The 17,892-nt window shown below is 40.9% G+C and overlaps 1 pseudogene; it reads left to right on the top strand.

The window, feature by feature from the left end:
- LOC142837303 (vomeronasal type-1 receptor 4-like) overlaps positions 1-12,374 on the top strand; it is a 138,535-nt pseudogene extending 126,161 nt beyond the window's left edge.
- Positions 12,375-17,892: the final 5,518 nt, after the last annotated feature.

The raw sequence follows: 17,892 nt of genomic DNA, 5'->3' as shown, positions 1-17,892 counted from the left end.
TACACCTTCTCTGGTCTCCTCAGGCACCTGCACACACATGGTACACATACATACATATATGCTGGCAAATACTCTTTTTGCAGATTTATTTTTTTACCTCTTTTAAGTTGTTATTTATTGGTTAATGTTATTGGTTTTTTAATTGATTTTTATTGAACTCTACATTTTTCTCTGCTCCCTTCCCTGCCTCTCTTCTCCCCTTCAACCCTCTCCCATGGTCCCCATGCTCCCAATTAACTCAGGAGATCTTGTCTTTTTCTACTCCCATGTAGATTAGATCCATGTATGTCTGTCTTGAGGTCCCCATTGTCTGAGCTCTCTGAGATTGTGATTTGTAGGCTGTTTTTTTTTTTTTTGCTTTATGTTTAAAAACACGTTTAAAAACAACTTATGAATGAGTACATATGATAATTTTCTTTCTGGATCTGAGTTACCTCACTCAATATGATGTTTTCTAGCTCCACCCATTTCCCTGAAAATTTCAAGATGTCGGGTTTTTTTTTCTGCTGTGTAGTACACCATTGTGTAAATGTACCACATTTTCCTTATCCATTCTTTGGATTCTCAAGGGGCATTTAGGCTGTTTCCAGGTTCTGGCTATGGCAAATAATGCTACTATGAACATAGTTGAGCACATGTCCTTGTGGTATGTTTGAGCATCCTTTGGGTATATACCCAAAAGTGGTAATTCTGGGTCTTGAGGAAGGTTGTTTCCTAATTTTCTGAGAAATTGCTATACTGATATCCAAAGGGGTTATACCAGCCTGCACTCCCACCAGCAATGCAGGAGTGTTCCCTTTACCCTACAACCTCTCCAGCATAAGTTGTCATCAGTGTTTTTGATCTTGGTCATTCTTAGCAATGTAAGATGGAATCTCAGAGTTGTTTTGATTTGCATTTCTCTGATGGCTAAAGATGTTGAGCATTTTCTTAAGTGTCTTTAAGACATTTTAGATTCCTCTGCTGAGAGTTCTCTGTTTAGGTCTGTACTCCCCCTTTGTATTGGATTATTTGTTCTTTTGATGACCAATTTCTTGAGTTCTTTGTATATTTTGGAGATTAGACCCCCATCTGATGTGAGGTTGGTGAAGATCTTTTCCCACTCCGTAGACTGTCTTTTGTCTTGTTGACCATGTCCTTTGCTTTATAGAAGATTCTCAGTTTCAAAAGTTCCCATTTATTAATTGTTTCTCTCAGTGTCTGTGCTGCTGGGGTTATATTCAGGACGTGATTTTTCTGTGCCAATGCGTTCAAGTGTACTTCCCACTTTCTCTTCTATAATGTTCAGTGTGGCTGGCTTTATGTTGAGGTCTTTGATCCATCTGGACTGGAGTTTTATGCATGGTGATAGATATGAATCTATTATCATTTTTCTACATGTTGATATCCAGTTATGCCAGCACCATTTGTTGAATATGGTTTCATTTTTAATTTTATATTTTTCCCTTTTGTCAAAAATCAGGTGTTTAAAGATGTGTGGATTGATATCTGGGTCTTCTATTCAGTTCCATTGGTCTTCCTGTCTGTTCTTATGCCAATACCAGGCTGTTTTCAGTACTGTAGCTCTATAGTAGAGTTTGAAGTCAGGGATTTTGATGCCTCCAGAAGTTCTTTTATTGTACAGGATTGTTTTGGCTATCCTGAATTTTTTGCTTTTTCATATGAAGTTGAGTACCATTCTTTCGAGGTCTGTGAAGAATTTTTCTGGGATTTTGCTGGGGATTGCATTGAATTTGTAGATTGCTTTTGATAGGATTGCCATCTTTACTATGTTAATTCTACCTACCCAAGAGCATGGGAGATCTTTCTACTTTCTGGTGTCTTCTTCAATTTCTTTCCTCAAAGATTTAAAGTTCTTGTCATACAGGTCTTCCACTTGTTTGATTAGAGTTACTCTGAGATATTTTATTCTATTTGTGGCTATTGTGAAGGGTGGTGTTTCTCTGATTTCTTTCTCAGCCCATTTATCATCCACATAAAGGAGGGCTACTAATTTTTTTTTTTAGTTAATCTTGTATCCTGTTACATTACTAAAAGTATTTATGAGTTGTAAAAGTTCCTTGGTAGAATTTCTGGGGTCATTTATGTAAACTATCATATCATCAGCAAATAGTGAGAGTTTGACTTCTTTTTCAATTTATATCCCCTTGATCTCCTTTTGTTGTCTTATTGAAGAGCACTTGCTACTCTTACAGAGGACCAAGGTTCACTTCCCAGCATCATTAACCACTTATAACTCCAGTTCATGGGAATTAATGCACTCTGCTAGACTTTGCAGGCACCAGGCATGCTTCTGAGTCACTATCTTACAGGTACACACACACACACACACACACACACACACACACACACACATTGGTCAAAGAACAACTTGGGGAGTTGGTCTTTTCCTTCTACTGTATGAGTCCCAGGGATCAAACTCAGGTTATAGCCCTTGGCAGCGATGTCTTCACAAGCTAAGCCATCTCTCTGGCCATAGTCTTCTTGATGAATCTACTGTATCAAAAACAACATACAACACACAAAAGAATTTGTGAATGACAGTTCCTCCAATTCACTTCTGATAGTCAAAGCTTCACTTTTTTTTTTTTTTTTTTTTTTTTTTTGGTTTTTCGAGACAGGGTTTCTCTGTGGTTTTGGAGCCTGTCCTGGAACTAGCTCTTGTAGACCAGGCTGGTCTCGAACTCACAGAGATCCGCCTGCCTCTGCCTCCCGAGTGCTGGGATTAAAGGCGTGCGCCACCACCGCCCGGCTAAAGCTTCACTTCTTATCCTTTTGACTAAGACCAAATGTCATACCCAGCAACTCGCTCCTACCCATTCATTCTCATCTTCCCCCATCTAGGAATTCATCATATAAATTTTTCATGAGGTAACAATAATCACACAAGAAGTAAAACCCTCAAGTTGGCAAGAAGCACAGCCAAATGTATTCCCACATCCCAATCTCAGTGCCCTCATGTACCCCACCAATTCCACCTGGTGTTTTCAGCCATCTCAGAGGGTGTTTTCCTCTGTAGCCCCCTCCCTTAGCCTGATCTGCCCCTAATAATTCTAACCCCTTTCAGGGATTTGAACACAGAGCAGGTGTTTTTCAGAGGTTTCTAATCTCCATGCAGACACTGTCACTACACTAAAGGATGAAATGATAATCACCTCCCAGCAGGTTGACCTCACTGTGTGCCAAGCCTTTATAGCAGGGATGAAACACCCTCCTGTGGTCCTCTGAATGTGACCAAGGTGGCTACTGACCTAGCGAACATACTTGGTAAGTTGTCCCCTTCTTTTCTGATAGTTTGGTTTCTCTGGAAATCTTTAAGAATATAGTATGAATATGCTATCTTTTTGAGATAGGCTGTAACAAAATTCCTCAGAACTAGCCAGGAGCTATTAGGTTGATATGATGCATTTTGTTCAACCTGTAGTAGCTTGTTGTCCTAGATCTGAGAATTCACCTCTGAGCATTTTCTGTAACATCCACACAGCCATACATCCCCTAATATTTTGCTTTTATTTAATTATTGGATCCTATGGAACTATACTAAACTAATTCTGTTTAAACTCAGTGTAAATAATACCTCATTGATAGATTAATGCTGAATTCTCCTATAAGATTAGGGTTGCTTCTATATTTTATGTATTTTTTTGAGACAGGGCTCTACTATGAAGGTCTGACTGCCCAGGCTAGCCTCAGACTGACGGAGATCTTTCACATGCTGGGATTGGTGCCTGGTTGGTTCTTTATTTTTTTAGGTTAATTTTAGGTTTATGATTTATTCTTGACGCACGTTTTGGCATTATATATGTTTAAGAAAAATGCACGTTGATTTTATTTTTTTATTCTTTGTGTGCATGTATTCAGACATGCACACATTTGTACACCTGAGTGCAGTGCCCACAGAGTTTAGAAGAGACACACAAACATACAAATTCTTATAGCCGTAATTGCAGGAACTTGGGAACTTAACAAGGTATGTGTTGGGAACTAAACTGGGGTCCTCTGGAAAACTCTGAAGTGCTCTTAAGCTCCAAGCCCCATTTTACATTTTTAATATACATGGTTGTATGTGCATATATAATGTTGTTCATTTGGAGGGCAGGGGACAACTTGTAGCCTTTTGTCTTGTTCTGCTACCACATAGGTCCCATGTATCAAACTCATGTCATCAGATGCTGCAAGCTGCACCATTATACAGTAATTGCTCAGCTGGCTTTTCACGAGCAACTTACCCAGAACCAAGGGATCTGGAAAAGGCTGAACCAAAAGGCAAGGCTTTTCGGCCTTACTACTTTGTGAATAAAATGGCTGTCCTTTGCTGTAGATTTTTCACTGTAGCTAATTCGCTTTCTGTTACATATGGAGATGATGAGGGCTTGCAACCAATTCAGGATGCCTTGTCCTTCCTCATAGATGGTCTCAAAATTCATCAGCCCCATTCCACCATGCTACCTCCACCCGCAGCAGCCCAGTTCCTTCCTGGAGGCAGATTAAAGTCTGACATCTGAAGTTACTCAAATTCTGATGAAACAGGGGAAAGCCTTGACTCCTGAGAATCATTTCCTAACAATGCTAGCAGTGCTCACTCTCCAGGTATTCACTTTGTTTCCTTGTACCTTAGCTCAGGAGACGGAGACTTACTGGGGTTATGTTCCAGAAGCCCCTCTTTTTCACCCAGCCACATGGGATTCTGAAGATATAAAGGTTGTTTCTAACAACTCCTTTTTATTAGGGGGCGAATGTCTAGTTTTATACACCCCCGCTCAGTCAAACAATTTGATTTCTAAGGATATTCAGATAGCCTCCTCTTATGCTTTTTTGCCTAAACAACAACAACCCTTATACCAGGATGCCTGCCCTTAAAGCACAGAACTCTCAAAACCAGTCAGCGTAAATATAATGTCTGGTTGTTGAATGTAACTTCTCCTATAAATTGTTATCAGCCACTTGGATGTATTCCAGACCTCACATCACCCCCTAAGAAATTTCCAATTTGTGACTCTACACTTTCAAATCATGCCTGGCATGATGTGAGGTCCAATACTGGCCGTCCTAAATGGACACGCTGCATTTCCCCCAAAACAGGAGTTGTTTTTCCTCCCTATGACAATACCCTGGTAAAGAGACATGATTGGTCTTACACCTCCCAAGAACCCCCTGTAAACCAATGAACAACTTTTGTCTGAGTCAGATCAACGTATATGGCCCTGCCTTCTCATTTCCAAAACCTCAGACTCAGTTGTATGGGTTGCTATATACCGTGTTAGCCTTCAACTACCTACACAGGCGAACTACAATTCCTTTGATAGTGAGGCCTGTATTATGTCTCCTTTTGCCATCTTATATACAGGACAGACAGGAACTTTAAACATGGTTGCTAATAGATCAGTTTTTGACATCTCCGGCAAGGATTGTTATCTAACTAACTGTATTAACTCACCTACTAACCCTAAAGCATTCCTCCTTCTCTGTAGGCCATCCCACATACTGCTACCTGTTAATCTTTCTTCGCCCTGGTATGAAGACTCTGTCATATTTGCCTCAGAGCACGGTGCCAATGCTCTTTCAGACCCTAAAAGATTTATTGCTGAGCTTATCCTAGGTATTACTTCTCTTATAGCCATTGTGGGTTCTGTAGCTGTCTCCACCACAGCTCTGATTCAACAAATATATACTGCTAACCATGTTAATACCTTATCTAAGAATGTTTCTATGGCCCTAGTAACTCAGGAAGGAATTGATTAAGGGATAATAGATAGGATAAACGTTTTAGAAGAAACTGTCCTTTATATGGGCAATCAGATTCAGAATACTAAGGCACACTTAAAAATATTGTGTCATGCTAATTATAAATAGATTTGTGTTACACCTCTGCTCTTTAATGGATGAGAATGTCCTAGATATTACAAATAATGCTGCTATGAACATAGTTGAACAAATGTCCTTGTCATATGATAGGGCATCTCTTGGGTATATTCCCAAGAGTGGTATTGCTGGGTCCGGGGGTAGGTTGATCCCGAATTTCCTGAGAAACCGCCACACTGCTTTCCAAAGTGGTTGCACAAGTTTGCATTCCCACCAGCAATGGATGAGGGTACCCCTTCCTCCACAACCTCTCCAGCAAAGGCTATCATTGGTGTTTTTTATTTTAGCCATTCTGACAGGTGTAAGATGATATCTCAAAATTGTTTTGATTTGCATTTCCCTGATCGCTAAGGAGGTTGAGCATGACCTTAAGTGTCTTTTGGCCATTTGAACTTCTTCTGTTGAGAATTCTCTGTTTAGATCAGTACCCCATTTTTTAATTGGGTTAATTAGCATTTTAAAGTCTAGTTTCTTGACTTCTTTATATATTTTGGAGATCAGACCTTTGTCTGTTGTGGGGTTGGTGAAGTTCAACTATGTTCATAGCAGCATTATTTGTAATAGCCAGAACCTGGAAACAACCTAGATGTCCTTAAATGGAAGAATGGATGAAGAAAGTGTGGAATATATACACATTAGATTACTACTCAGCGGTAAAAAAACAATGACTTCTCGAATTTTGCATGCAAATGGATGGAAATAGAAAATACTATCCTGAGTGAGGTACCCCAGACCCAAAAAGATGAACATGGGATGTACTCACTCATAATTGGGTTCTAGCCATAAATAAAGGTCAGTGAGTCTATAATTTGATATCCTAAAGAAGCTAAATAAGAAGGTGAACCCAAAGAAAAACATATAGCTATCCTCCTGGTTATGGGAAGTAGACAAGATTGCCGGGCAAAAAATTGGGATCTTGGTGGTGGGGTGGGAGGGGGGTAAGGGGAGATGGGGAGAGAAAAGTGAGAAGGGGAGGATGGGGGAAACTTGGGGAAACGGGATGATTGGGATAAAGGAAGGTTGGATAGGGGAGCAGGGAAGCACATATCTTAATTAATGGAGCCATCTTAGGGTTGGCAAGAGCCTTGGACCTAGAGGGGCTCCCAGGTGCCCAAGGCGATGTCCCCAGTTATTTCCTGGGGCAGCTGAGGATAGGGAACCTGAAATGACCCTATCCTATACCCATACTGATGAATATCTTGCATATCACCATAGAACCTTCATCTGGCGATGGATGGAGATAGAGACAGAGACCCACACTGGAGCACCGGACTGAGCTCCCAATGTCCCAATGAGGAGCAGAAGGAGGGAGAACATGAGCAAAGAAGTCAGGACCACAAGGGATGCACCCACCCACGGAGACAGTGGGGCTGATCTATTGGGAGCTCACCAAGGCCAGCTGGACTGTGACTGAAAAAGCATGGGATAAAACCGGACTCTCTGAATATGGCGGACAATGAGGGCTGCTGAGAAGCCAAGGACAATGGCACTGGGTTTTGATCCTACTTCATGTTCTGGCTTTGTGGGAGCCTAGCCAGTTTGGATGTTCACCTTTCTAGACCAGGATGGAGGGGGGAGGACTTTGGACTTTGGACAAGGCAGGGAACCCTGACTGCACTTCAGACTGGAGAGGGAGGGGGAGAGGAGTGGGGGGAGGGGGAGAGGAGTGGGAGGCTGGGAGAAGGCAGAAATTATTTTTCAATAAAAAAATAATAAATTAAAAAAAAAGAATGTCCTGGAATCAAGTACCTGAGAGGTGTCTGGAATAATTCCCAGCTAGGTATAAACATAGGCACACTACATTACCAAATTAGTGCTATTAATAGCTATTGGCCATTCCAGACCCCAGCCTTCTTCTGCAGAAGGCATAGCCAATTATTTTGTTAACTCAGTCAAAGATTTTGTTGATATTAATTCCTTTTTATTAGCTTGGTAATTATAGAATCATTAATTCTTTTATTTTTATTCTTTATTCCAGCCATCATCAAAAAAATAGGATCAACTATATGTGTTACTCGAGAGAAATTCACACACTTCATTTTTTAAATGAGAAAATGGGAATTACTGCAAGCCACGACATTATACAGTAATTGCTCAGCCACCTTTTCAAGAGCAGCTTATTGGAACCAAGGGATCTGGTAAAGGCTAAACCAAAAGGCAAGGCTTTTTGGCATTTTTGCTTTGTGAATAAATCGACTGTCATTTGCTGTAGATTTTTCACCGTAGTTAACTCCCTTTCTGTTACGTATTTGGAAATTAATTCCCACAGTTCAGAACTGTTTAGTGAAAACAATTTCCCACTGCCAGGCCTTCTTCCTCTCTCCTAGGTAAGTGTAGAGATCTGCTTTCCTGCCTGGCTACTGGCCAATCAGCATATATTTAAAATACAAGTTACAGGGTACAGACCCTATCCCACAGCATTGGTAACCTGTAGTGTGGAAGGAGCTGTGGGCAGGCCTGCTTTTCGTCCTGCCTGGTTCCCGCATGGTTAGATTTATACCCGAAATAACAATACACAAAGTATTCTTTTAAACACTGCCTGGCCCATTAGTTCTAGCCTCTTGTTGGCTAATTCTTATAACTTGCTTAACCCATTTCTAATAATCTGTGTAGCACCACGAGGTGGTGGCTTACCAAGAAGGATTCTAGCCTACATCCATCTTGGGCCGGAGCTTCATCGTGTCTGCCTGAATCTGCTGCTTTCTCCCAGCATTCTGTTCTGTCTACTCCGCCTATCTAAGCTGCTGTCCTATCAAAGGCCAAGGCAATTTCTTTATTAACCAATGAAATCAACACAAAACAGAAGACCCTCCCACATTACTGTAGAACTAAGGATGAGGAGGAATGATGCAGATTTAAGGAACAATATAGAACTAAGAGCAGTGGAGAACAAGGAGAACAAATAACAGGTGGAACTATGAGAAATGATGGCTTGAAGAGAGGAGAATAAAGAAACATGGACAGATGGTTTCTGTTGTGAGTAGGTTTCTTGTCCCTCAAATCTTTACCCTCATAGTTCTAGCCCCCCTTTAACTATCCATGGCATCTTTAATTGAACCCTGGAAGGGAGTCATAAAGGCAAAAACTCTTAAGGCTCCCTATAATCACACATGTTAATAACTTTACCCGCTGAGCCACATACTTCTAAATACTAACAAGAAGTAAAATATTTTGTAACAGCCTGGCTCCATGATTTCTTCCCTGCATTGCTTGCTGTCACCCACAAAAGCTATTTTTATAATTTGTGATTCACTTTCACTTTTTGAATATAAAAGGTGAGAGACAAACCTGTGCAATCTATTATTTCTCTGATTTGTAAATCCTGGTGTTTCCTCAAAGAGAAGCAGTCAACAGGACTTCCTCAATGGGCCCACAGCTGCACAGAGCTCTCTCAGGACAGTGCCAATCCCCTGGATCTTCCAAAGACTAGAGAGAAGAGCTTCATTCAGGTGGGTTGTTATAAACAATGCTGTTGGAAGTCACTGTGCATCAACAAAAGACCTGTTTAATGCTCATATTCACAACAAAAATTGGCTTTGGTAGAAAAGACATTTCAAGATGTGAGAGGAGTAACTCTAGCTGCTGTGCCGTGGTTGTGATATGCTATAACAGAAAGCAGCTGAGAGGAGAAAGGAGCTTATTTTTGCCTATGGCTCCAGGCAGATAATATACCATGAGGAGGAAGGTACGAAAACAGTAGGGGGTGGGGGGAGGGTAAGGAGCTGGATGACTGAAGACTAACAAGAGAAACAACAGTAAGTGGGGCCAGGCCATAGCACTCAAGACTCCCTCACTCCGTCCCAGTGATGGACTTCTTCCAGCAAGGCTCCATCTCCTAAAGGACTCAGGAAGTCATCAACAGTCACTAACTGGAGAGGAAACGCTCAAATACCATAAGTCTATGGAGGACATTTCCCATTCAAAGAACCTCAAGTTAAAATCCATCTCCAAATCTCTCTGATTCAAATAATACAAACCTCCAACCCCTCCTAGATACAGATACCTTAGTTTATAGTGACTTAAACTGAGAAATGGTGTTCCTCATTCAGACCACAACTGGATTCTTAGTCAATTTCTTCCTCTTTCATCTGTATAACTTTCCATTGTTCACTGCACAGGTGGTGAGACCCATGAACTTGATTCTCAATCAGTTGGTCATATCAAACACTCTGGTTCTTTTCTCCAAAGGGATTCTGATGGAGGAAGGTCATTGGTTAATTAAATAAAGAAACTTCTTGCCCTGATAGGTTAGAACATAGGTGGGTGGAGTAAACAGAACAGAATGGTGAGAGGAAGAGGAAGTGAGCTCAGAGACGCCATGCTCCCCTCTCCCTGGTAGACGTGATAGCTCTGCTCTCTGAGGCACTCGCGATGAAGCTCCAACCCAGGATGGACGTAGGCTAGAATCTTCCCAGTAAGTGCACCTAGGGGTGCTACACACCTTATTAGAAATGGGCTAATCCAGGTGCGAGAAGAGGCTAGATAGAATGGGCCAAGCAGTGTTTAAAAGAATACAGTTTGTGTGTTGTTATTTCAGGGCATAAGCTAGTCAGGTGACCAGGAGCTGGGGAGGCAGGAACACAGCCCGCAGCTCCTACAACAGGATTCCTCAGACAGTGGCCACCTTTGGGTTGACATCTTTCCTCGGGGAGGCTGGGTGCAAACTTCTTCTCTATTTATACAGAGTAGCCAGAGGGGTCTCTCTCAGCACCACCTCCCTCCTCAGTGGCTTTCAGGCCATTAAGCTTCATTCCAACACTTCCCGGTGGCTGAGCATCAGAATTAAATCCATAATGTGTATAGGAACCTGCTGTTTCCTTTGTTGGACCTTGCAACTCCTGCTCAATGTCCATGTTACAAAGATGGCAGGTAGACCTAAGAATAGCAGAAACCTGAGCGCTAAAGGATTATACAGATACTGTTCCTCAACCATGCCTGAGAGATTAAGTTTCCTGCTAAAAGGAGTGATTCTATCCCTAAGTGATATTATGTGCCTGATCCTCATGGCCTGGGCCAGTGGCTGCATGGTCCTTGCCCTGCGTAAACACAAGCATCAAGTCCAGCACATCCATAGCCACAGCCTCTCCCAAAGGCCTTCCCATGAGGACAGAGCCACACGCACCATCCTGATCCTGGTGACCATGTTTCTGTCCCTTTACTCTCTAGCTTCCGTCTTATCATTTTGTATAACCCAGACTGTGAGCCCGAACCCTTGGCTGCTGAACACCTCTGTGCTACTGTCATTGAGCTTCCCAACACTCAGTCCTCTTGTGTTCAATTTTAGCAATATTTGAGTCCCTCATTTCTGCTCTGTCATTTGGACAAAGAAAGCAAACAAACCAACTATGGTTTTTGAGGATTGAATTCCCTCTAGGACATGCCAAGTTTAATGCACTTACTTTCCCCCAATATTTATAGGCTTACATGCTTGTTGTCATGCTTGTTAATCTGTAAAATTTTCAGGATCCAGTGTTCAAAAAAAATGACAATTATGCTTCACAGTTCTTGTTACACTGTCAAAAAAGTGAGCATAGGACCTCTCCCAAGGAACAATGTATGCTGACTACAGATCTTTACCTCTCCATCTATGTCCCAGATCTGGTCCCCCAGTCTCATCCCTGGCTTGCAGCAGAACATCAGTGGAAGAAACCCCAACCCTGATCTCTAGTAGATCCCATCGATATCCCCATCCTAGAGCCCCTCCCTCCCCTTGTTGCTTAGTTGAAGCCCCCCAACCCCAACATGCTCTCCTTGTAACAAATTGATCACTCCTGCCAAGTAAGTAGGTAGAGACACTTCAGATCTTCAGCTCTCCTTCTGCTCCTCCAGATCCAATCCCCCAGTCTCATCCACAGCTCTGTAGCAGAACACCTACTGTGGTCTCCTTTTCTTCACTGATCACATCCCCAGTGGATCACAGGATGTTCTGTTCAGACCTTCCTTCCCCCTTCTCATCCTATTATTCCAGCCTCCAATAGAAGCAGGCATTTTCTGAGAACACACTAGAATCACAAGCCAGGGAAATACATAAACCAACTGAAGACCTTGACCACAGCCCCACCTTCTCCAAATGCAGTACCCTAGTCTCAGAACAACTCAGATGCAATTGTCCTTAGAGTAACAAAAATTTTACTGAAAAAAATCAAGTTGGGCTACTGCTCAGCTTGCTTTGTTTCACTGATGGTCTGTGTTTGGGTCTAATGGTCTGGGCCAGTGTCTTCATGGTGAGTACCCTCCATAGGCACAAGAGTCAGCTACAGCACATCCACAGTACCCAGCATTCTCTCAGAGTTTCCCCTGAAAACAGAGCAACAAAAACCATCTTGATCCTTGTGTGCAAATCTGTCCTCTCCTACTCAATGTCCTTCATAATAGTTATCTATACCGTGATAGTTGACAACCCAAGGCTGTGGATAATCAATAGATTTACATTGCTAGACACATGCTTCCCTGCATTTTTACCTCTTCATCTTAATCTTAATCTGCCAAAACAAATATACTCTCCAAAATAATTTTCCCTGCTGTAGGAAAAGGTAATTATTATCTATTTTTCCTGCAATAGGAAAATATATTCTTCTTTGTTCTTGATTCTGTTCATTCCTATTCATTAATATATTCATATGTCCTTTTCTTCTTTGTTCAAGTATAAGTCTCAGTGTTGACCAGACGGTATTAGTTAATATGATGGTTAATGGTGATAGTCCACTTGACAGGATCTAGAATCATCCAGGAAACAACATCTGGATATGCCTTTAAGGGAGTTTCTAAGTTGGGTTAATGGTGTTAGGAGACCCAACCTAATTCTGCATAGTCATCAAATCTCTGATTAGATTCCTGGATCAATTAAAGTGGGGAAAGCAAGTTGAGAACTGGCTCTCTTTGCTATCTGATTACAGATGCTATGTAATCAGCTGCCTTAACTTCCTGATTCCATGATTCCCTGCCAAAAAGGACCGTACACTCAAACTGCAAGCTAAAATAAACCCCTCCCATCCTAAGTTGTTTTGTCATTTTCTGTCAGAATAATGAGGAAATTAAGTATGACAGCAATTCAATAGCACCCTAAATTACACTGATAAAAATCATATGGGCCAGTATAGAGGCTGCATCATATTTAGATGGAGCAAAATACTGAAGGCATTCTTTTCTCCTCACGTTGTTGCTACAGGAACATTACACTGCCTAATGGCAGATAATGGTAAATAATGCAATTTGTGGGAGGCCCTCAACTCAGGCTGATCCCCCAAAACTTATAACACTACGTGTCACTGGGTAAATGTTTTTATAACTTAGGTGATAGGAGAGGCTTAGAATTTCAGCACTGTATTTTGCCAGTGACCATGTCAGAGGAGCAGCAGGCAGCAAATGAGCTTATGGAGGTTGGTCCACCAGGAGGCAAAGCACTGATGGATGAATCTTGGGAATGCGAGGCTCCAAGAGCTTCAGCTCCAGAATGTCTCACTGTTATGTGTTTAGGTGATGACTAATTCCATTCAGCCTTTTCTGCCCTAAGCTTCCTGATATGATTTAACAGGCAGCCGGGAGCTGGGTGGCAGGAACGCAGCCCTCCGCTCCTACTACAGATGTTTCCTTTGGTGACTATATAGTATCATTCCTTATCTCTTCTGATTGTTTGGTTTTTGAAGTCTATTTTGTTAGATATTAAAAATGACTACATCATCTTAAGAAGCTTGTTCTTTTCTGATGAGAGACAGAAAGACTGGATTAGATGGGAAGGAAATTAGGATGGAACTGGGAGGAGTAGAGGGAGGGTGAACAGTAATCAAGATATAATGTGTGAGAAAATCTATTTTCAGTAAAAGGGGGAAATGGGGAGAAAGAAAGCTGGTAAACCAAAAACCAGCGAGCTTAGTATCATTTTTGAAAGAAATTCTAGAATAGATTATTGGCATAACTGTATGTGAGTATTGAAAAATAGCAACGGTGATCTGAGAAGCTAAAATAAGTCTTGACAGATTTATGACTTCATTTTCATTTAGGTTATGATTATGAGTCAGGGAGAAGAAGTATGTGTACACTTCAGAAGTATAATAGTCTATTTCCCAGGCAAAAGTATGAAAATATGTAAACTAGATGGTTGTAAACTAGTTGTGATTTTAGTCAAGTTGGAGCCATCTCCGAAGAGCAAGCCTCACTTGAGAAACTACCTCCATCCAATTGTCCTGCAGTCATGTCTGTGGGAACATTTCCTTGACTAAAGATTGATATAGGTGGTTCAGTCCACTCTGGGAAACTCCATGCCTGGATGGTTGGTCCTGAGTTCTAAGAGGGAACTGATTGGGCAAGTTTTAGAGAACAAGTCAGTAACAGTAAGCATTATTCCTCCGTGGTTTCTCCTTCAGTTCCTGCCTCCAGTTTCCTGCCCTGACTTCCTTTCATAGTCACGATGTATAAATAGGAAAGTGTAAGCCAAATAAACACTTTCATCCTCAAAAAATAGAATGATTCCACACAAAAAACAAACGTAGAGCCACCAATTAAGAACATATGTTCAAACAGATGAGAGTGTATGCAGTGTTACACAGTAGAAATACGATATTGTTCTTTTTAATTCTGATTTTAAAAACTTGTTACTTCTATTTACTTTCCAAAGAGTCCAGCTTTGGATATCAAAATTCTCTGGAGATGTAGCTTGTGGCTTGACATTAGGGTCAATCCACAACTTGAGCAAAAGTAACCTCCCAGTTATTGTCTTGAGAATGCTTCTTGCATTCTCTCGCCACTAAACAGTTTTCTCTCATCCCAGTAGCCTAAGTGTCACAAGTAGCGTGTTAGAAATGGAGAAATTCAGGTTCATCCTCATATCTGTCCTTTGAACCACATCTCCAAATGAATTAAATGCTCAATAAACACTTCAAAATACATGTTCATAAATGTTAGATGACATGAAATCTCTATTCAAGATGCAGAAATCAACATTGATCTGGTAAAAGCCTTCAGCAATAGTCAATCTAGCCAGTTATCACTGTAGAATAAGAATGTGAGTAGAAACTAGAAAATGAGGTAAATTCAACTTAAAAACTATATTAAGTAGAGAGGTTCTAAACTCTTCTGCTATGGGTATCATGATTACAAAGACTGACACAATTTTACTCTCAATCCATGGCCCATCCATCTCTAGCATCTATCTCTTTCATTTCTACAGGGATTATTGTTATTGTAGAGTTAAAAGGTTGTACAGTTGTTATCATAGAGATCCTTCACCTTTTTAGTGAGGATTATTCCTGGAATAACAGAAGCAAAGGAATACAGAAGCCATGTTTACCAGGATGGAACAGACAAAATATAAAAAGTAACAACCAACCATTTTTGAAGATTCACCCCCTGCAATGTTGTCATGGGTACACAGATATAGCTTTATTTGGTTATCTTTAGGAGCCTCAGGAGTTCCTATAACTCGTCAGGCTCACTGAGATCTTTTGGCTGTAGGAATAAAAGGAATTTCTGGATGAGCTAGTACAATAAAAAAAAAAAAAACCTTTAATGGAAGCATGAGACTGAAAGGAAAACTGCTGCTCAAAACTGTGATAGATACTTCAGAGATAAAGATGCAAAGGTGAGAGAATGAGAAGAATTGGAAGTCACCTTAGGAGTCATCTTTAGTTTCGACATAAGTGTTCACCTGGTCACCCATCTCCCCACACTAGAGTTTTCTTGATGCATCCCGTACACCACAAAGATCATGCAACACACATTAGTCAGTGACTGACAGTTCCTCCAAATTCACTTCTGACAGTCAGACACTTCTTGTCCTTTTAGCTAAGACTAAATGCCATGCCCAGCTGCTAACTCCCACCCTCTACTCAGCTTCCCGCTTCTTGGTATCCATGGTCTAAATTTCATGATGTAAAAAGTTAAAAGGTAAAGTCCCAAAGTAGGCAAGTCACACTTATTCCTACTTCTTAACCTCAGTGTCCTTGCCACTCTCAACTGGTGTTTTTCAGCCATTTCAGGTGGTGTTTTCCTCTGTCATCCCACTGCCCTACCCTGACCTATCACTAATAACTCTAATCCCTTTTGGAGAGTTGAGCTCGGTACAGGTGTTTCTCAGAGATAACTTTTAATCTCCATGCAGACACTGTCACTGCACTAAAGGATAAAATGATAATCACCTCCCAGAAGATGGACCTCACTGTGTGCTAAGCCTTTATCTCAGGGATAAAATGCCCTCCTGTGCACACACTCTGAGTGTGACTGAGGCAATGGACATACTAGGTATGTTATTCCCTTCTTTTCTGGTAGATTTCTTTCCTCTGGAAATGTCTTAAGAACTGTGGTGTAAAATGACAAAAAAAAAAGAGACACATTCTAGGAATGGTGTCCAGAAGTGATCGGGAAACTATGGGTTCATATGTCTGACTTATTTTAGAATCCATGTGTACAAGGCTCGCTAGGACAATGAAAACATTTGTGATAACATGGTATCTTCAGTAGCATCTGTGAACATGCTTTTGAGTGTTTTCTGTAAGATCTACAAAACAATACACTCTTTTTCTTATGGGCCTTTAGCAGCAGGATGAATCATATTATTTCAGTAACTTCATTTTATGTACCCTTTCAGAAATGTGATAAAAATATCACTGAAAATTGATTAAGACATTTCCAGGATTCCCAGGCAGGAAAAAGTACTACACTTATATACATTGCCTGTGACTCTAACATGTCACCAGAGCGACTGTGCCTTCATAGCTCTCCATCTCCTATACCTGTCTCCTGTCCAGTGGGTTTGCAAGGGTGCCACCCAATCCAGTGACCATGCAGCAGACACAGAGTCTGTACCCAACCAGCAGAGATGAGAAGGAGCATTTTCCTATCCTTATTCTAGAAGTAAGATGTGTTCTTTCGTGTGTCTCCACAGGGAATATTTTAACATAGAAAAGGAGGAAGGTGTTTGCTTTTCCAGTAATGTCTGCAGTTATTAAATGACACAGGGATCCGGAATCTTAGCAAGTCCAGGACTGAGATAGTGTCCTGTTTTCATGTGCTGTTCTAGTGTCTACACTTCATTCCTCAGGACATCATGACATTTTTTTTTACACATGCTTGAGTGTTCTTTTCTTTCTCATTCTCCTCTTTTACCCCATTGTCTGTAACACTGGAAATAATCTGTTGTCTCAATTACATGAAATAGTTTCCTTTTGGCAATGCCAGGAATTGATCTTGAATCCTTGTGCATGCTGGATAAGCATCCTACTGCCATCTACATGCCCAGCCCATTAAGAAATTCTGTTACATATTTTACTTTTAGCCTTTCCAACTCTGTATCTTCTATTCTTTATCTAGATTGTGGTATTTTCCAAAACCCATTGACTGTCAGGTAAGTTATTAGTATAGTAGCAGTAATTTTTAAGCACATAAAATTTCTGATAAAAATACTGTTTTCAATTTTTTATTTAGTGGTTTTATTTTACATGTATGAATGTTTTGCCAGCATGTATGTCTGTGTACCACGTATGTGCTGAATCCTATGGGTGTCAGAAGGGGTTATTGGAACTTCTGGATCTAGAGCACTGTCTGGGTGCAGGGAGCTGAAGTTGTGACTTCTCCAGGGACAACTGCGCTCGTAACTGCTGAACTATCTCCTCTGTCTCTAAGTATAGTTTTTTTTTCTTTAACTTATTTTTGCTATTCTAACTTGATTATACCATTTCTTCCTTTACTTTCTTCCCTCATAACTCTCCTTTATGCCCTCATCACTCCCCTTCAACTTCATGGCATCTTTCATTCTTGTTTTGATGAAGGTGAATTTGGGGAAAATGTTATATTTTAGGTGAATTTTCTATCTTTTTTGTCTGTTGTGGGGGTGCATGATGCTTTGATTGATCAATCACTTATTTTGAAGTGGGGACTTACTGTACAATGTTGGATAGTCACATGTTGCTCTGTAAGATAATCTAGCCTGCATCTCAGAAATTCACTGCCTCTGTCTCCCAAGTGGTGGGATTAATGGTGCTCTCAATCATGACTGGCTGGTTGCTTTTTAAGGTTAACATTTAGGCGTTTGAATTA

This window comes from Microtus pennsylvanicus, chromosome 1 (genome assembly GCF_037038515.1).
Source record: "Microtus pennsylvanicus isolate mMicPen1 chromosome 1, mMicPen1.hap1, whole genome shotgun sequence".
Taxonomy (NCBI): Eukaryota; Metazoa; Chordata; class Mammalia; order Rodentia; family Cricetidae; genus Microtus; species Microtus pennsylvanicus.
This window is presented reverse-complemented; position numbering and strand designations above follow the sequence as displayed.